The sequence below is a fragment of the Condylura cristata genome, unplaced genomic scaffold (genome assembly GCF_000260355.1).
Source record: "Condylura cristata isolate star-nosed mole 26May11 unplaced genomic scaffold, ConCri1.0 scaffold00015, whole genome shotgun sequence".
NCBI classification, from domain to species: domain Eukaryota; kingdom Metazoa; phylum Chordata; class Mammalia; order Eulipotyphla; family Talpidae; genus Condylura; species Condylura cristata.
Genome location: NW_004567116.1, coordinates 21,712,921 through 21,732,353, shown reverse-complemented (window position 1 = coordinate 21,732,353; position 19,433 = coordinate 21,712,921). Strand labels below are relative to the sequence as shown.

Sequence of the window (19,433 nt, the reverse complement as noted above, 5' to 3'; positions counted from 1 at the left end):
TGCCTGTTTTGCATCCTCTTTTCTTCATCTGTACAATGGGAGGGATATGTTTATCCAACAGAGTTGTGAGAATTAAATAAAATAGGACCTATAAATAAAATAGGCTTGTCACATATACTAACACACAGTGTAATAATACACAGGAAGTGGGCAGCATGTCAGTCTTAGAGTCTTTATTCTTTTTCAGCGTCACATAGCTGAAATAATAGGATCAAGACTGGGTCCCATGTCTGCTGACTTCCAATTCAATACTTTCTGCTACTAATTAGCTTTAAAACATTTCACAAAGTCTCAACATTCCTCTTAGAGAAAACAATAGACATGGCACATGACTGTAGAACACAGAAGTGCTCTCACTACAGTTGGGAGAGTGAGGCCTGAAGTGCCTTTCACCACTCCTTGTTTCCCCCCACCACAGCCAGATGTCTGTGGAAGCCTTGTAGTCACCATGGCTGGAGATTCACCAGAGTGCAGCAAAGAAAATCATAGTGTATCATTGCTTCCACCTGCCTGGTTCTCAGCACTGTCGGCTCCTCCCACCAAGCCCTGCTCTTCTTTTCCTGTCAATCTCTTGGTCTATTGACCATCCACCTTCCATAGGTCCATGAATTCCATCGACTTTTCCTGTTGCTGAGTGTCTGCTAGGACAGGAAGTCTCCCATTGTGTTCTGTCAACCAGAATCTGTGTCTTCGTGCTTCATGGAAGCTCATTCACTTCCCACCATGGCTCTGTAATGACAGGAAATGTTTCACCCCTCTCCTCATGCCATGCAAGATCCATAGCTCCCTCCCTCTTGTTTCAAGCGAAAATGAGTTACAGAACTGAGAGATCATTTTTCATGTCACATTTTTGGAGTCAGATCACTGTGGGTTAAAGGTACAACTCTGTCTATCCCTTTGCTTTGTCCTTGTGACTGGGAGTGTACATGCAGGCAAGCCAACCATATCATATTTCTCTCTGCATGCCTAAGCATGCTGGCCCTCGCCTCACTTTATAATTGAGCTGGTCAGAAGGAATCAGATTCAAGCTTTATAAGATTTAAAGCTCAACCCGGTTTTTGAACGCAAGTCAGTGCTTTGCCTCCAAAGTGAGGGTCATTGGGCCTTCCTAGGTCCAACGAGATTCCTGTTTAGCTGCTGTTCTTTGACCAATGTCATTAAGAAATCAATGGAAGAAAAATCTATGGTAGGAGAGATCTAAGCCTTTCCATGTCTCCAGCATAGTCATCAAAATCCCTCAATCCCTAACATTTCTGTGCCCTTTCTTCTTTAAACCTGGCCCCCTTTCCTCGGTCCCAGCTGTTCACAGATCTTCGCCCTGAAAGGGAAAATCACAGATACCCTGGTACATGCTTCTGTTGACCCTGAAGGAAGTTGAATATTTATTCCTGATTGTCTTCTAAATCTTGCATCTTGCTGCCCCCTTAAAACCCACCATAACTACCACAGGAAGTCTTGCATTAGCCCTATCAGAATAAGTTCTCCCTCTTCTGACTCACATAGCACTTAATGAACATTTCATTCAGTTATAGCACTTACTTCATTCTGCCTCATGTTCCAAAATGTTGTTTACAACAGGTCAGTCTCTCCGACAAGACTGGAAGCAGCTCAAAAGAGGGAGTCTGACTTAGTCACTCCTCACACCCCTTTACCCTATATCATAGTGCTTTGCAGTCCACAATATGTGTGTGTGTGCATATATGTAGTGTTTGGTGTGTGTGAGTGAGTGAGGGGGAGAGAGAGAGAGAGTGAGAGAGAAAGTGCAGCATGAATTGCTAAAGAGCCCAGTATTAGAAATCCCAAGGACATTGGCTAGCCTCCTGAAGCATGAATGGAAGTGTCTTTGCCAGGAACAGGAAGGAACTCATCAGGGTAACCATCATCTTTGGCCTGCCTGTGAGTCCACTTGTTTTCCTGTTTTCCTCTCCTTTTTAATTACAAACAAGCTGCCTCATGTGTTTCCTTTCTCTGCTACTGGAACAAGCTGTCAATGCGTTTTGAATGTTGGTCCAAACACTGACACAGGAAGTGCTAGTCAGCAAGACTGGGCCTTGGGTCTGGAGGCACACTGAAGGGTGCCAACACTCCTGGCCAATAGTCCAGCTTCATTATGAGGTCCTGCTTCTCTCAGAAGGCCTGGTGGACTTCTGTGAGGCAGAGGAAAGCGCTCAGGGGGTGGAGACTGAAGATCCCACTCAGGTTTTAGCACTTCGCTGGCTTTTTTGTCCTTGTGCAAACTGCTTAGTCCCGGTGGACCTGTTTCTTCATCTATAGATGGGGAGTGGTGAGACTTCAGTGAGTTCTTAGAAAAAGGCCAGTACAAAAATAGTCTGCAAGTCTGGATCTCTGTAAAATAAGGTGCCATTAATTACTGTCATATATCAACCAGTTTTATCTGCTAAAAGGATGCATGTATCTTGCCCAGAAAGAGAATAGCCACAGTTCATTTTAGGGTGGAACATCTACTCTCTGGGACATAAATAATTACTACTAAGAGACTGCGGGGAAGAAGAGGGCAGACACGATGTGTCCTCTGGGAACACAGCAAAAGCATAAAGCTCAATGAGTGGAAAACACGTCCTTTGCTATGCAGCTGGCTGTTTCCTCCCCCTCTTCTCCAAGAGTCTCTTCCATCATCAGGTTGAGCCTGAGGCTAGAAACTAAAGGCCAAAATGGAGCCTGTCTCTGGATACCTCTGGAGACACTGGCATGTTGCTGTTGGCTCTCTTGTGAAGGATCTGCTGTCAGATGCAGTGAACAATGAGGCTGTTGCCGGCCTGATGTTTCTCCATTTGCCACATGCAGGCAGGTCCGCTGAGCCAGCAGCCAGCAGCTGTGTTTACAACACCCCACCGCCCTCCTTCATTAACGAATTCTGGGCTTGTAGCACACCCCGAATAGACTTCTACAGCATTGGAGGGTTCCCCTGTGGGAGAGCCTCACAACATCTGGGCCTGCATCTTAATTGGGGGCAGCACAGGGCAGGTGGTGGGGATGGGTAAGAAGTTAGTGGGGAATGGAAAGCAAACTTCATGCACAAGGCTAACCATTGGTCTCTCCCATTCTGTACACTTCAACTGAGTTAAAAGGGTCTCATTTTCCATTTCCATGCCTTTGGAGACATTGGCGCTCACACTGCAAACATACATTGCATTTAGATTAAATGCCATTAGAAAGGTTTCGGAAGATATGTGAACTAAAATTAGAGGCACAGACACTGAGACATCACATTTTCTAGATTGTAAAATGGTCCGATAAACCTGATCAGAAGGGTGCGGAGAAGCAGCTGTCAGATTCCATGGCAGCTCCAAGAGAGAATGTAGCCTGGCTCTTTTTTCTAAAATGGCCTACTTCCTGTTGATTCCATCCTGGAAACAACCAAAATGGGAGGAAGAGGAATGGAACTAGGAAATGACATCAATCGCTATAGTTTTACTCTCTGGGAACAAAAATGTGTATTTATGTGATAGTATGGCAAACGAATTGGATCCTTACAACAGGTCGCTCTGTGTGACTAGAGTCAAAAATAACATAATGAGATAGAATCACTATCAAAATATTTATGAAGTCTTAGAAGCTTACATGAAAAGAGAAAGTTTTCATAAGAAGAGGCAATTTCTGGTTTGGGAATACACCAAGCCTAGCAAAGTCTTCGTAATTATCTAACAGGAAAAAATGCAATACCAGATGCCTGAAAAACATACTAGAATCCAAAGCTCACCTTCTGATTCTGGCTCTGTCACCAGCCAGTGTGTAACCTTTGACTAGCCTGTCTAGTCTCCACTTGCCCGTATGCAAACTGATAGTAACAACACCTGGCCCCGTTCCTTCTCTTACTGGGGCTGCAGGTTGTAGCTGAGGGTGGATGGGAAACCGATGAGCAAACATAGTGTGTGATGGCAAAGGTTATATTCTAGGTTAGTGTTTTAAAGTCTTGTTATTGCTTTCCTCCTTATAAGGAGTCTAGAACTTTTTGATTCAAACATTTTTAAAGAAATCATTGTGTTTTGCTCCACTTTGTAATGTTGGGTGGGATGGGCAGGTGTGCATTTAAGCGTCCCATCTGACACACAATTCACAGACAGATAGGGAAGACCATCCTGTAAAAATGCTACGTAAAAGAATTAAAATAATCATTCACTGCCTAGTAAAGGGAATATTCATAAGCATTCTATGAAACAGAATGTTATTGCCTCCTGACTATGATAGATGCGCAAATCCTGCATGTGATAAAGTTCTAGAACTGTACATCACAAGTTAGTTTTACTTGCGGATAATTGGAAAGAAAAGAAAAGGGGGGAACGATCACATCGTTGAATCCATATGCAGCAGAAAGGCAGGCCTTCTCCTCCGAAATGTCACGGCTGTACTTGTAAACAAGCTTGACAGCAGCATTTTTTTAACTTCCGTCGGGGCGCAAATCACCCTGGCCTCAGTTATGATGAAGATGCACATGCCAAGGGGGTCCCAAAGGATGCCCTTGCTTCTATGTCTGAAAACAACACTAAATTTTTAGGGTACGGTTCATTTACAGCAACTGTAACAAAGAGTTGCACCACACCAACCCCTTATCCCTTCCCCATAGTAAAGATCACTAATTGCTCAACCACATAGTCCTGAGGCCAAGCAGGAAGGCTGGAGAAAGTACAGAAACTATCATAGGAATGATGATGTGAGGTGAAACCTGACAGCCACCCTTGACCTGAAGTGCAGGTGAGTCAGGACCATCCATCAACGTCCACCTAGAACACTTCCCGCCTCTCATCTTGCTGTTCTAATTGCAAAGCTCTGTCCTAAACAAATTAGCCAGTTAACTTCAGATGTATCTTTCCTTCCAGCAGAGGTGAGCAAACTTATCTTTCCTTCTGGTTGTAAATGACTTGAGGGCAGGGTCATAGCATCTATTCTTGTAATCACTCCCTTCGTATTATTTTGAGCCTCTAATGTCTCTTCATCTCGAAAAGTAAGGATCACAAAAGTATCTCATCGGGTTGTTGTGAGAATTAAATGGGACGCACGTAGAACAGGGTTCAGCAAACAGACTCAGGAGTGGATTATTGTTGTCCTAATTAACCAGTAATGCCCCCCACGGTGCCTCTCTGAACTTTTTCTTCATTCTAATGAAAAATTATTTTTATGATTAATCCTTCTGTGTATTGATAACATCATGGAATACTTACTGCTGAAGAGCTTTCCAGAATTAAAAAAAGAAAAATGGTATAGACCTCTGAGTATTCAGCTAAGAGTCAAAGAAAAGTATTGCCATACCTCTAAACTCAAGTCAAAAACTGAAAGGTCTCCATTGTCACCTGCGCTACTGATTTTTCACCACTGGAGGGCGTGCTGTGTTCAGTTGTAAAAATTCTGGGTTTTAGTTCTCTTTCTCCCAACTTCCATTTTCCTCAGTTGAATTGGAGTTAGAGAAGCAAAAAAACTATCTTCCTCTTCTGACCAATTTAACATAACAAGAACATTCCTCAGAGATGCACCCAGTGGCCCATTCAACAGACAGGAAAGTCTATTTAATTACTTGGTGCCATTCTGCTACCTTTAGTCCCCCCTAATGATAACCCCATACAGCCTTTCAGGCTACATACAGCCTCTCACCTTGATTTTGAACCCTCTCTTCTGCTCTTCTCTCCTTCACTTATTTTCTCCAAGTTTCCTGCTTTTTCACAAATCTCCCACTAAAACTAGCTCCTGGTCCCTTTCAACATGGCCTGTCATGCAAAGGGGTTTAGTTTATAGACAGCGAATAGCATGTAATGGGCATGAGAATGTTTGTTTCATTCTAGGTCTAAGATATGAATGCTGCCTAAGTTGGAAGAACTGGGGCTTTCCAGACAATCGGATCTTAACTGAAACTCTAGTGTCCACTGAACACAATAAATGGGGAGTGAGGTATCAGTGAGTCAGTCCTTACAGAACTCCCAAACCAGTTAGGATCACTAAATATAGTCTGGGTGGGAAGAAACACAGTGACAAACCTTAACGGAATTTGACAAACCAAAACTTCAAAATACAGGCGCTATAGTCATAGCTTTCTGATATATCCCACGTCTATTCCTGTGGCCCTAATTTGTGCTGCTCATTCTCCATGATATATTCTTTTAACCTACATCATAACATACATTGGCTCATAACTTCCAAGGACTTCTCGTTGCACTTGGAAGAAACATCTAAGCTGCTTATTATTGGCCTCAAGCCCCTAATTGATTTATCTCATGGCTTAGTTCTCTGAACTTCTTATCTACCATCCGCCTCCACCAGTCCCATGGATTTTCCTTTCCTTCCCTTCCTCAAATTCGCTAAGGTCTTTGCAGATGCGGCTTTGTTGGCCTGGTTTGTTCCCTTCCTGGAATCATATATGGCCCTCTCCTTATCTCAATCTAAAGGTCATTTCCTCAGAGAGGGCCTCCTTAATCACCCAGTAAATTTTCACCCATTCCACACCCTACCGCAAGCACTCCCTATCACAGCATTTCATTTTCTTATCCTTTATCACTAACTGAAAATTGTATTTTTGATATTTTGTTCTACTTGTTATTTCCAGTGTTTTCCTCTGGGACATAAGTGCCATGAGATCAGGAACTTTGCTTTGCACCAATCTGTGCCTCCATCATCCAACACAAATCCTGGCAAATAGTAGCCACTCAATATCCATTGATCAAATGAGTGACCTGAATGATGTTTAGTGTCTTCATGTAAACGGTGGCACCTGCACTCAAGTGGGCTGCCTGTCAGGGATTCTCATAAGCGCTACCTTTCCTTGCTGTTCTTATCTTCCAGTGGGATGTTTCTGCTTGGTACTTACATTCTTACCCCCTAAGGGAGATGTTAACTGCACCCTGGATGGAGTTCAGAAGTTCAAAAAAAAAAAAACTCAAATGCCCTACAGCATAAATAAAATCACCTGGTCCTTAATTCTTTTCCTTCCCATGTGTATTATTATCCTGGTAGGAGGAATATTGGGGAAAGGCCTGAGAATCTATTTGGCACCTCCATGAGTGAAACCACTCTACTGGAAGAGTTCCAACATGTGAAGGTGATGTTCTCTGACTCCAGTGTGGTAAGCTTCTCTCCCTGTGATCTCTGTCCTGTTCTCCGTCTTTCCAACTGGAGTGTGTGTGTGTGTGTGTGTGTGTTCCTCTGATTCTTCGCAACAATTGCCAGAAATCTCTTAATCTTCTTTGGATATAATCTCTTGTTGTATTTAGTCCTCAGATTTTTTTTTTTTTTTCAACCTCAAAAGAAGTCTAAATTGGGCAAAGCAGGTTTGGTCAGTTTATTTTCAAATTCATCTGAAGGGAAATCTTGGTGTTAATCACATAAGAAGATGCTCCCTTCTTCCCTTGCTTAGAGGAATCCCAATCCTGGTCTGAGCCCAAAGCCTAGCCTTTGCAGCTTAACGCAACCTTTGATTTTCTCAAGATATCCTTGTTGGACCTGCTCTCAGAAGAATCTATGAAATGATGTTCCCAGTAGATATTCTGCTGTGACCCAAAAGAAGTTTTTGCCTTGTCTACATCACTGTAAGTTCTACAAAGACTTCCCCAAATACTTTTCCTTCCTTAGTTATGTTGGACATTGTGAAGAATTTTGTGCTCTATGATTGTTCATTAGAGAACTTCAGCGGGATAAAGAATCCTAACATGGCCCCCAAGTCCCACCCTACCATAATGATCTTGCTGTGTTCAAAAGTTACTTTTAAAAAGGTTTTGTGCATTTCAAGCTGGTAGTCAACTCTTAGTATTTGCCAATGCATCTTCTGAGATCATTACAAGTCTCTAATTTTGAAAAGTTCCCATGGCATATGTGGTAAATATGTAATTAATTTTGTAATGTATGCCTCCCCTTATTTCATCCCAAATGATGTAGCTGACCACGCTCCCCTTTTTGAAATAATTTTCGTTTGGATTCCATTCCATATCTTCCTCTTGGTTTCCTTTATTGACTCTGGATTATTTATCCATAAAATTGTTCAATACTAGAATCTTTAGAGTGCAGTACTAAGCCCATTTTCCTTCCCCCTTGATATTTTAGCAACACTTCTTATTCATTCTCAGGATTTCAAAGACCACCCATATGCCAATGACTCCCACATTTTCTATTTCTATTCCAGATATCTCCTTTCACCTCCTAATCAATAAATCCAACTGTAGGTTACGTGCCTGTGCTTGGCTATCTACTTTTAACATACCCATAATTAAATGTTTAATTATCCCCTTCAAACCTTTTACTCTGTCAGACTTCTCAACAAGTGGCACCATTACCCATCCAGTTACACAAGTCAGAAAACTTGAGTCATCCCTGACTCTTCTGTCTCCCTCACCTTCCCTCAATCTATTACCAAATCCTATAATTCCTGCTTCCAAATATGTCTCAGAGCCATCGGCTCCTCTCCTTTGCCCCAGCCCCAGCTGTAATGGCTTCTTGGTCCTCTTCCAACGCATTAACTGCATCAACATTACCACTCCAAGTGGCTGGGATAATCCTGTGAGATTGGGCATCATCTGGTGACACTCTGTCTCCTGTCCTTGGAATATAATAAAAACCCCAGATCCTTACAGGACTCACAAAGCACATGCTGATGTCATCAAAGCATGTGTCCAGCCTCTCCTAGAACTCACTCTGTCTGGCCATGCTGTCCTTACTGTTTCTTGATACGTATGTATCACACCACCCTGGCAAAACTTACATGAACTGGAATGTTCTGGGTAACTGAGGAATAAGCAAAATAGAATTTGTGTTTCTACTATTTTGGGATGAAAATCTTTCCAGAAAGTATGAGACTACCCTGGTGGTCTGAAAGTAAAAGTCAGCAAAAATGACAATAATGCTCCTTTTAAACTGAAAAGACAGCATGTTTCACAAAGAGTAATACTAGCAGTTACTACTGTTCAGGATGGTGGATGAAGATGAAAAGGTACAGGAATGAGTCTTTTCTGTTCTCACAGAATTCAGGGTGACTTTTAATATTATTGTTTTAAGAAAACTATGCTATTTACTTAGCTGGCTGTTCTTTTTTTTTTTTTTTTAAGATTTATTTATTTATGCATATAGAACTGGGATATAGGCCAGAGGTGCAGGGGCAGTGAGAGGCTTCACCAGACACAGAGTGGGGAGCAGAACAGGCAGATCGATGAAGTACACTGCTGAGGGGAGCAGCGGGCGGGTCAGGAGAGGTCTGCTGTGCCATGTGGATCACCTCCGGGGCAGGCAGGGATGGAACTCATGCTGATGTGGCTTTAGCTTCTCAGTGCTGTTTTAACCCGCTGCGCCACCAGGGAGGGCCCGACTTCTTGTACTTACCAGGAATATAGACAGAGTCTCATTAGTTAACACAGATAATTCATCAACTCCACTTTATTAAGGTAGCTTCGTGTGTGTGTGTGTGTGTGTGTGTGTGTGTACATGCATGTTTGTGTATGCAGCTCTGTGAAATGGGAAAATTATCTAAACTTCTGACCCTCATTTTTCTCATGTATAAAAGTAGGCAAATACAGGTTGTTGTGAGTCTCTGGGAACCTCTTGGAACAGTGAACAATGTAGATGATACTCACTGTTAGAAAGTGGGGAGCGGGGACTCATAAATAAATCTCCCTCTGTATATTTTTTACTTAACTCACCCTACGCCGAGATGTGTTGTTTTTGCTGATGCTTAAGATCGTAGGCTGGTAGTATTCTATATCTCATCTGATGTTGGGGCAGAGCAGAAGAGATAGGCCACAGGCATGTTTGGGTGCCTTGTCTTCTTTAGGGACATCAATGCTTTGAAAACAGTATGTTGTTATCTCGAGGCCTGGCCCTTGGGTTTTAAGATAAGCTGGGACTTTCCATCAGTCATGGTAAACATCATCCCTTTCAGAGCATGCCCCATCTCTCTTGTAGGTCTCCAAACAAGTCAGAAATTCAAACAGAAAGCCCCTGACATTGCCATGAAAAAGAATGGCTCTGGGAGGATTTTCCATGTGACACCAGATTTGAAGGCCACAGGGTCAGTTTGGGCAACTCAGGCTCCCCATCAATAATACCATCCAGGACAGGATCATCAATTCCCTTCATTTCCACCAAGACCTGGGATCACAATGTCAGAGTCTGAGCTTGTGGCCCCAGATAATCTAACATTCTTTCCCTTATTAGGTTAGCCTCCAACAGATCATCATATGGGTCTATCCAAAGTCAGCAGGATTTGAAAAAACAAAGTGGGGAATTTCCGTCAGTACATAGAAAACAGCATCTTAACAGTTTAGGAGATAAAAATGCAAGAGAGAGAGGCAGTTCTCTCAGGAAAAAAAAAATGTATCGACTAGTTTAAAGGAGGGGTGATATAGAAATCTGAATATCTAATGCAGGAATGCAAAGAAGAAACTCTTATGGCTATTTCTTTAATTAACTTAGACCACAAGTCTTTGTAAATGAGTTCATTTAAAAAACAACAAATTGTAAAGAACACTGGCATTTCTACAAATGAAAGAGATTTATGGCAGCAGTTTAAAGATCATTAGCCAAGAACAGTGCTGATGGTACCAAACGATCTTGAATATAATAGTTGTATCTCTGCCTATTTTTTTAAAGATTTATTTATTTATGCATACAGAACCAGGGTACAGGCTAGAGTTGTGGGAGAGTGAGAAGATTCACCAGAGATGGAGTAGGGAGCACAGCAGGCAGATCTACTGAAATACACTGTTGAGGGGAGCAGCGGGCAGGTCAGGAGAGGTCTGCCGCGCCATATGGGGCACCTCCCTGGCTGGGGATGGAACTCGTGCTGCAGTGGCTGCAGAGAACTTCTTAGAGCTGTGCTTTAACTTGTTGCACCTCCAGGGAGGGCCCTTTTCCTGTTTTTATTAGTATTCATTGTTAAACATGAGTCTGTAATCCACCTCCCCACCAACTACCCTACCCCAGTGAACGTGTAAGAGAGTCTAAGGCCAACTAGTAAGAATTATCGGTGCCACAGGAAACATATATAAGACTGGACTCAGTCTTACTCAGTTATAAAAGGAGGAAGTGCATACATGTGGCTATAGAATTGGAGATAACGACGGAAATCCAGCTGTCATCTGCACACTGACATGGTGCAAGGCATCTCACTTTGGGATTCGTTCCGTACTGGTGACAATGCAAGCAAGTTGTGCTATGTCACCAGCAGATTTTTCTCCTGACACCAGATTAGGAGCTCACTGAGGGGTGTGTGTGCATGTCCCTTCATTGTTAGACTAATCCAAGGGAGAAGGATAATTTTTAAAGGTCTGGGGTTGTAAGTAGTCTTTCTTTTCCCTCTCAGAGCTCTTCCATAACTGCAGTCTTACATCATCATCTCCACTCCATTGTCCAGTGCGAGTCCCGCCTATGAACTGAAGGTCAAGAGTGAGGTTACATTTAGGGGTGGGTCCTCTATTAGGGGTGGGTCCTCTGTGGTCATATGTCACTGTAGAGGCTAGGTTTTGTAGCTCTTGAGTCGGCCCCTGCTCGCTCCCAAAATACAGACACCCGGATTTCATGGGGTTAGGCTATCGCTACAATTTTCATTCTTCTTCTAACCATCTATCCCCAAGAGGTGAGAAAAAAATTTCAAAATGCATCTTTACTTCAAAAAACAAACTTGTAAGCATATTCTCCCGCTTTTAATTTCTCTTCTTTCATCTTTCACCATTTCTACTTCTTTCCTTTCGTTGACTTGCCTTTTTTTATTAATATTCAACTCGGAGTGGCAGGGTCAACCTAGAATCCTTTACAGAACTGAACTTCAGTGATTTCTTTTAATACAGAATGCAATGTGTGATACTGTATTTCTAGAAAGAGGTCAGATGTTTATCATTGATTTAACCGATTTAAATGCAGGTGTTCAAAGTGAATCTTTTCTCTAAGCTAGACTGGCAATCTTTCCTCAAATCTCCCAATATTTGATACAAAGAGGTAGGCCATCCACACTCCCTGCTGACCCTCTGTGCGCTTTCATGCACAGGTTTCCATAGGGAGACCAAAACAACAAGACCCCACTCTCACTAGAAGTCAATAATGTAGGCAGACACTGCCATGTCTTGTGTCAACCCTCGTCTTGCTTCCCGAAGGAACTGAGAAGACAGTAGGAGCAAGATGCTGAAGGGGAAGGGACAAAGCAGGAGGGAAGCAGGGTGACTTTCCGGAATCATATGTACCTATCCCATTGCCTCCACTCAGACGCTCAGCAGAACAGCACACACCCCCCCCCACCTACCCTTTCCCTGCTCTTCTTCCTTGTACACCCAGCTCCAGCCACACCAAGCGGCCAGTTTTCCAGGCACACTCTGCCTGTCACGCCCCGTGCCACCCCCAATGCCTGCTTCACGCACAGTGGGCTTCCTGCAGACAAGGGGCTGCTCTCTAGAGTTGTTCTGTTCTTGCCAGTGTGCACCACAACTCGCTCATAATCACTGTCTCTGAATGTTTTTAAAATTGAGATGCCTAGACAGCAGTCCAAGTGGCCACCTTTGACAAGTTTTGTAACCACTTACTGCTCTGGTAGGTGAAGTCACTCTGTTAATTCAAACATAGGGGAGATGCACACTTCTGGGTAAAATGTAAATTGGTGAAGCTTGTCAGTAAAGGAATATAACTTTTTTTTTTTTTCCAGAAGAAAAAGGGCTGACATCTCAGACCTGGAACAACTTCTGGAAACAACTTCTGAAAATTTACTCTAAGGAAAGTATGCTGCACACATTCTATGCAAGTTTTATCGTAATTTTATATGAATGCAAATAAGCCCATGTTATATAAGTCAGAATCCCCAACAATGAGAGATTCATTAAGTAATGGCTCATTCTTACAATGAAATAGGGTGGCATCTATCTAACCCGGAGCCAGCATCAGATGCTAGGTAAATGTGGGTGCATGAAAGGTAAGTGACACAAAAATGTTTGTAGCCTTGGAAAGATGACGATGCTATTTATAGTAATCAATTAGAGATGTAATGGGCATATTATAATTAAGTTTTGAATTAAAAATATAGAAAATACAGAAATGCATTTTTGTAGAAAACCTCTAAAGGAACATGATTACTTTTAGTTGGATAACTATCAGAGTTTAAAGTAGAAAACTAAGCTTTGTGAAGTGAGGTAAACATTGCACCTTAATGGAAACAAGTCAAAGAGCCCTGGGCAAGTGTCCATCTGAATGATGCAATCGAGAAAGTGGCCACCGAGCGGCTTAATGTCTCAGAGGCCCAAGTCAGTGAAGAATTTTTGCTGTGTCAGAGACAGCGCAGATAAATGGTAACAGGTTCCCCAGCATGGAAAGCTGAATCACCCCATTATCTAAGCAATAACAATCCTTACATCAGTTAATGTGTTTTAAAAAGAACCAAAAATGGTTATTATTTGTTTTGTCCAAAGAAAAAACCAACTTCTTACTGCCTCCATCTCACCACCCACATACTCAGCTCAATGATTTCATCAAAGGGAGACATTGTTTTCCCACATTGACTCCCAACCCCATTTTAAAAGTCAGCTTGAAACCCATTCATTCATTCATCAGCCGGAAAAATCTCAAAATGAACATCTTTAAAAACACAGAAAGAAAGATAAGTGGGAAACTGAATTATAATTCCTTGAAGTATAATTTCAACCCCCAGTGAGTTTTAAAATTCCATCTTAGGTCATTATTGAGTTGCTTTATTGATTCACTCCTAGCCAGTCACCCCACAGCTTTAAACAGAGCTCTCAGCCTGGGCGAATGAAGATGTTATCGCTGCAAAAGTGAAGGGTCTGGGAGACAGCTGCTTGCTTTTATAGGGACTGACATATCTGGAAGGAGCCTCAGGTTGGCTTCTGAATATAAACAGGAATTAGTAAGGTAGAAGCAGAACAAATAAGCACAGTGATCTGAGACCTTTTCCAAAGATCAGGCCCCTGTGCCGGAGGGGGAGACGAGCAGACACCCACACCCTGCCTGGGTTTTCTGCCAGACTCAGCGTTAGGAGAAGGAGAAGGAGAAGGCTTTGAAGGTGACAAAACCAATTTAGAATACTAGTTCAGCCACTTTGTACTAATATGTGCTGGGCAAGTTCCAAACTCCCTGAGCCTTCATTTTCTTACCAGGAGAGTGGGGTTTGGGGGGGATAATTAGAGTTAACAAAAGCCCCTCAATACACCTAGCAGATTATGAATAGGAAACAGCAACTGTATTATTTGAGGAGGGGAGAGAAGCCAGGTGGGATAGAGGAAACATTGTTAGAGGTCTCCAACGCTCTCTTAATTTCCTGCAATAACACGAGGAGGAGGAGCCTGCTGAACTCACTCCCTGCATCCAGCCTGAGGTCTTCGTTACCTCAGTGTTTCTGAGGGGAAAGTGGGAGTCCTAGGGTCTCTTTAAGAGAATCTGTCTGCCTGTCAGCCTGATGCTCTTGGTGCTTTTTCCTGCAGTTTTCAGGATGGGTTCGCCATCATGGATAAGCACCTCCATGCCGTCAGTAAATTCCATCAAAACCTTATGCATGACTGTGGTTTGAAGGATCCTGAGATACAGGTTTGCAAAAGTGAGGAGTTGGGGGAGGGGATTAGAGAGAACAGGAATTACCAGGCGAAACTGGCATTCTTCATGGATGGTGCATTTGAGCTATTGGAGTTTAATCATAAACCTATCATTTGGAAATGCAAAACTCATTGATGTTCAGGGGCCTGACATTTTTTTCAGCTGGCCTACTCCCTGCCAAATGCACACTCATTTTTTTCAATGAGGCAAGAAGGGAGACCAAGGTCAGATCCAAGAGCCACCCTGAATCATCTGCCACCATCACGCTGGACACCAGTGTAATCTGTCTTTTTCCGTCTGTCTCGCTGTCTCCCCTGTCTCTCTCTCTCTCTCTCACACACACACACACAAGCACATGTTTGCGCGCACGCGTGTAGACACACACACACACACACACACAGTGTTCCCTATTAAAATGATAAAAGCAATGGCTAAAACAAAGTGACAAACAACTTTCCTGGAGCAAAAGGTTCACTGGTCTGGAAGGAATCTCAGACATTTTGTCCCCTATCTGTCTGATAAGATTTCATCTAAAATGCTTCCCAGCTGAGTGGAGATCAGGCCAGTGTAAGAGATCACGGTGAGGTGGATCCTCCCATATTTATTCATTCATTCACTCACTCACCCGTTCCTTCACTCATCCCAACATCATTCATTAAATGCCATGCTAAAAATAAAAACTTAAATTTATTAAGCCCCTATTTTAAGCCAAGCAGCCATGATGGTGAGCAGAATAAGCGAGAGCTAAAGCTAGAGGGCTGCCTAGGAGGAGGATAGTAAAGAAATAACTGAACATAAAAAAACGCATAAATCTTGCAAGTGAGAACTAGAAGAATGTCCACCAGAGAAACCTGGCTTTGTCTGGGGAGGGCCTTGCTTTGTTTGAGGAAGGAAATGAAGGTCTGTGTACTCCAAGCAAGTGGAGTCAGTCTAGAGGGGGGTTTGGGGACCAGACCATCCAGCTCTTGTGAAGCATAGAAAATATTTTGATCTTTACAGATAGGTAATGTGACTCCTGCCCGTGATGTAAACTGTGCTTAAAGATTCCGTTTTCATTTTAAGCACTTCATTTGTCTGATCGACGAATGTCCCTCACAAAGGCCACCCGGGGAATTGTAGGAGGAAATGGGACATTTAGATGGGCCCTGGCTAGAATTTTAACTGAGTTGCAGTAATGATGGAGAAGCCTGCAAAAGCCCATTTGGAAATCGGTGCTGAAAGGATTCCGCTCAAAGCTGGCCTTGAGTCAGGACTTCACTTGCTGTGCAATATTCTTCCACCCGTCACCTTGCTGACCCTCCTAGAGTTCTATTCTCCAGGGAAGACCATCTTAATTCCATTTTTATGATCTAGGACCTCAGTTATTATAGAAATGCTCCAAGAGAATGGGAAAGAAAGCCCACCGCTCTCCTCTGAGTTAGCCGCTAATGTCCAAATCATTAGCTCTGCCCTTCTTGAGCATTTCTCATGACCTCAGATAGGAGGACCACCTCAGAGTGGCAAGCCAGTAAGATCCCCTCGGAACTAGGCTTAAGTGAGAGAGTCATCTGAGAATATGTTACAAGTGTGACGCTGTAGGGTACACTCATCGCCAACTCACGATTCATGTAGGCAGGCCACTTCCATTTCTTGTGACTCAGAGAAACCTGAAAAACAAAAACAAAGTTTTTACACCTGAGGTATGTACTAAAAGTTGATATTTAACCCAGGTGTGCTTCTTAATGCTCAGAAAAATACAATGCATTATGGTTATGCTATTTAAAGGTGAATTGTATAATTTATGTAATATGTTAACTGATAATGTACTGCAAGTTTTATGCTTTAGTTATAAGTCATGACTTTAAAGATGTATAGTAAACATCCCCTTCAATACAATCTGTCCATTTCTAGATAATGTGAAAAAGTCCACTTGAGAAGTTTTCAGTATCGGTCAGCTTCAAAGTCAGATGACCACCTGAGCTCCCAAGGAGCCTCCCCCCACCCCCCACCCCATGCTAACAGACCCTAAACAAGGTTTTCAGAGGCCTGAAACTTAATACGTGGAAATAGTCATTCATTTATGTCACCCACATCCGGTGAAGCTTGAGTGTCCAAATCACAGAGAAAGCCATCAACAACGGCAGGCAGCCCGGGAGGGGGTGTTCCCTGGTGAGTGTGGGACTGACAGCATTACATAGCAGTGCTCCAAGAGAATGCAAAAGAAAGCCCCCCTGGTGGGTCATCCGGCAGAACAGCACCATCATGCTGGGGGACCCCCCTAAATTCCTCAGTAGGGAAATCTCTAGGGCCATCCAATTTCTTCAGCAAATAACACCTCCTTTGGTGTGCCTTGGTGAGAGGCCTTGCTCCGCAGAGTCTCAGTGAGAGTAGAATGTCTTTTCAATACAGACTTTTCATTGGACGACTTGTTTTCGACACTACCACTTTCTCCGCCTCCTTCCTACTTTTACTCTTCCCCATTTTTCACCCAGATTCTGGAAGAAAGATGCGTCCCCTTCTCAGTTGAGGGTTCTGGACTATAGTTTTCCGTCTTTCCTATCTTCCATCTGCCTTCTACCTTCGAGAAACACATTCTGTGCCGGGAACACACATTCCCAAATATTTGAACCAGACACTTTTTAGTCGAGGATCTCTCCAGGTGTCAGCGCCAGCTTCATTTCTGCTGCCAAGGAGTCTCCCCGGCACAATACCCCTTCTTCCCAAGCCCTGCTTCCTCGCCACCCTGTCTGCTGGTCTTAATTGGGTATTTATCATTGTCTATAATGATTATCTTGCTTGTTTGTTATTGTTATCTACTCACCAGAATTCAAATTTCAGGACAATATAAATCTTGCCTGATACCAATCTAGTCTGGGAGGTCTGTATTTGGGTCATCAGATCTTAGGCATGTGGCATGTAAAAGATACTCAGGAAAAAATCATTAACTTAATGAAATCACTCATTTCTTCCTTTAACAAATTCTTATTAACAGTATAGTAGGTGCCAAATGGTGCTTCTAAAGGAGAGCTTCATCCACTTATGACAAAGGTCTTCTTGCAGCTGTACCACTTCCTGCCCCAACTCGCCACCCTCCCTCCCTGCCCACCCACAGACACACCGGCTGCCTCCGCCTTTGTGCCTCAAAGCCCAAAGGAGAAACAGGCAAAGATAGGGTGACCCTGTCCCCATAGGCCACGGCAATCAGAGCAGGCCCAGGCAGCTGGCCAGACAGTGGGCACTGGCGCCTTCCTGGGCCCAGAGTAGTAAAGACTCAGCTGCAATAAAAGCCTCGGTCCGGTGGGCAATTAGAGAAAGAGAGGCCCAGGTGTCCCTGGGGGAGCTGGCTCTTATTTACAAGGGAACACGGGGAGGCTGACTGGGGTGAGCCCTCCTCGGCCTTGACTTTATCACAGCAAACAGGCCTGACCTAGAGCTTTCTACAGACACTGGCAGCTGGATGGAAAATGAGTGTGATAGTAAACACAGGTTGCTTTGCCTGTGACCTGACAAGTCAGATTACCTGCCCGTTACCCACACGGGGAATTTCCTGGGAGCAGCTTGCAAACGAAGCTGTCTGCAAGGACAGCCGGCTTGTTGGGGTTTGTTAGGGGGTCTAAGTCACTCAGGACACACTTTAGTTGCGTGGAACAGAATCTCTCTTGTTTCTTGTCCCCTGCTCCAAAGGCACCAACCCCGGCCTTGTACTTGTCAAGGAGCCCAAACACTCTCATTCAAAGGCGGTATTTACAAATGAAGCAGAATGGCCATAAAACTGATGACCTTGCTGCTTCTGGAATCTCATAAAGTTTCCAAGTGGCTCCTCCCCAGAACAAATAAGGGTGTTGCAGTTGCTAGTCCCCTGGCAGGGTTCCAGCTGGGGCAAACACATTCCTCCTTCATCCACTTTCCTCCCAGGCTTCGAAGGCGGACTTGTCTGTGTGTCACAGTGCTGAACTCTGGAAGAGCCTCTGCTTGCTCCATTCAGAGCCTGAGGTGGGACAGCACCAAGGAAAGGGACGACAGGAGAAAAGAGGCCAAAATGACAGTCATGAGTCAGGCACCCTTCAAAAACTTCATTTCCTTTTGCATTCAAGCTTGGTAACTTACTCCTAGGGTAGCACCTGCTGGAAGTTTTTGCTCAGGTGCCCACTTTTTCAAATGCATGTTGAGGTCTCGTGGATAGTTTGCTGAAATTTGTTTTTTGATGTGCAGTGAAGAAGTGGCCAGCTGAGATGGATGAGGTAATTGATAACATAGTGGACACAAATTTAGGTAGGGCTGCTGGGAAATTACTTTGTCAATAATGTCAGTGGCTTAGGTCTTTTGCCCTTTCCCACTCTTCCACTCTGAATGTGGATGTGACACAGAGAGAGGAGCCCCTCATGACAGTGCAAAGGAAAACAGAGGGTAAAATCTGTTTGGTAAAAAGAGAAATCACATGGTAAAAAAAAAAAAAAAAGATGGAAAGAGTGAGAGAGCCTGAGGAATGGGAGGCTACCTGAGGTGCTTCGTCACCCCTACTCACTATGCTCAGGATCCTACCCCAAGCACACCTTCTTTGGGATAGTCTTGAAGTTGTCCCACACAAAATGGGTCTTCAAGAGGTATGTACCTGTGTGACCCGCCTCTGAATATGTGATTTCCCTCTACCCAATAGACTATGGCAAAGGAGGTAGGACATCACTCTCACTACATCATGTCACGCTACAATGTCAGTGGACATCCTCTAAATACTCCTCCGTGGACTTGAAAAGACAGACATGGGGAAATCTTACCACGCAAGAAACAACAGGTGGTATCAGAAAGAACAAGTACAACAGTAGCAAAATGGGCTCTCTGGGCTCTCTCTCTGGGCTCTCTGGGCTCTCTGGGCTCTCTGGGCTCTCTGGGCTCTCTGGGCTCTCTGGGCTCTCTGGGCTCTCTGGGCTCTCTGGGCTCTC

General features: G+C 43.7%; 1 long non-coding RNA gene across 1 annotated transcript in view; it reads right to left on the bottom strand.

Moving 5' to 3' along the window:
* Positions 1-516: 516 nt before the first annotated feature.
* LOC105853669 overlaps positions 517-19,433 on the bottom strand; it is a 41,294-nt gene continuing 22,377 nt past the window's right edge. The window contains exons 2-3 of the long non-coding RNA XR_001145459.1: positions 16,115-16,160; positions 517-729 (exon numbers count right to left, since the gene is read on the bottom strand). This is a non-coding gene — a long non-coding RNA (uncharacterized LOC105853669). The remainder of the gene's footprint in view (positions 730-16,114; positions 16,161-19,433) is intronic.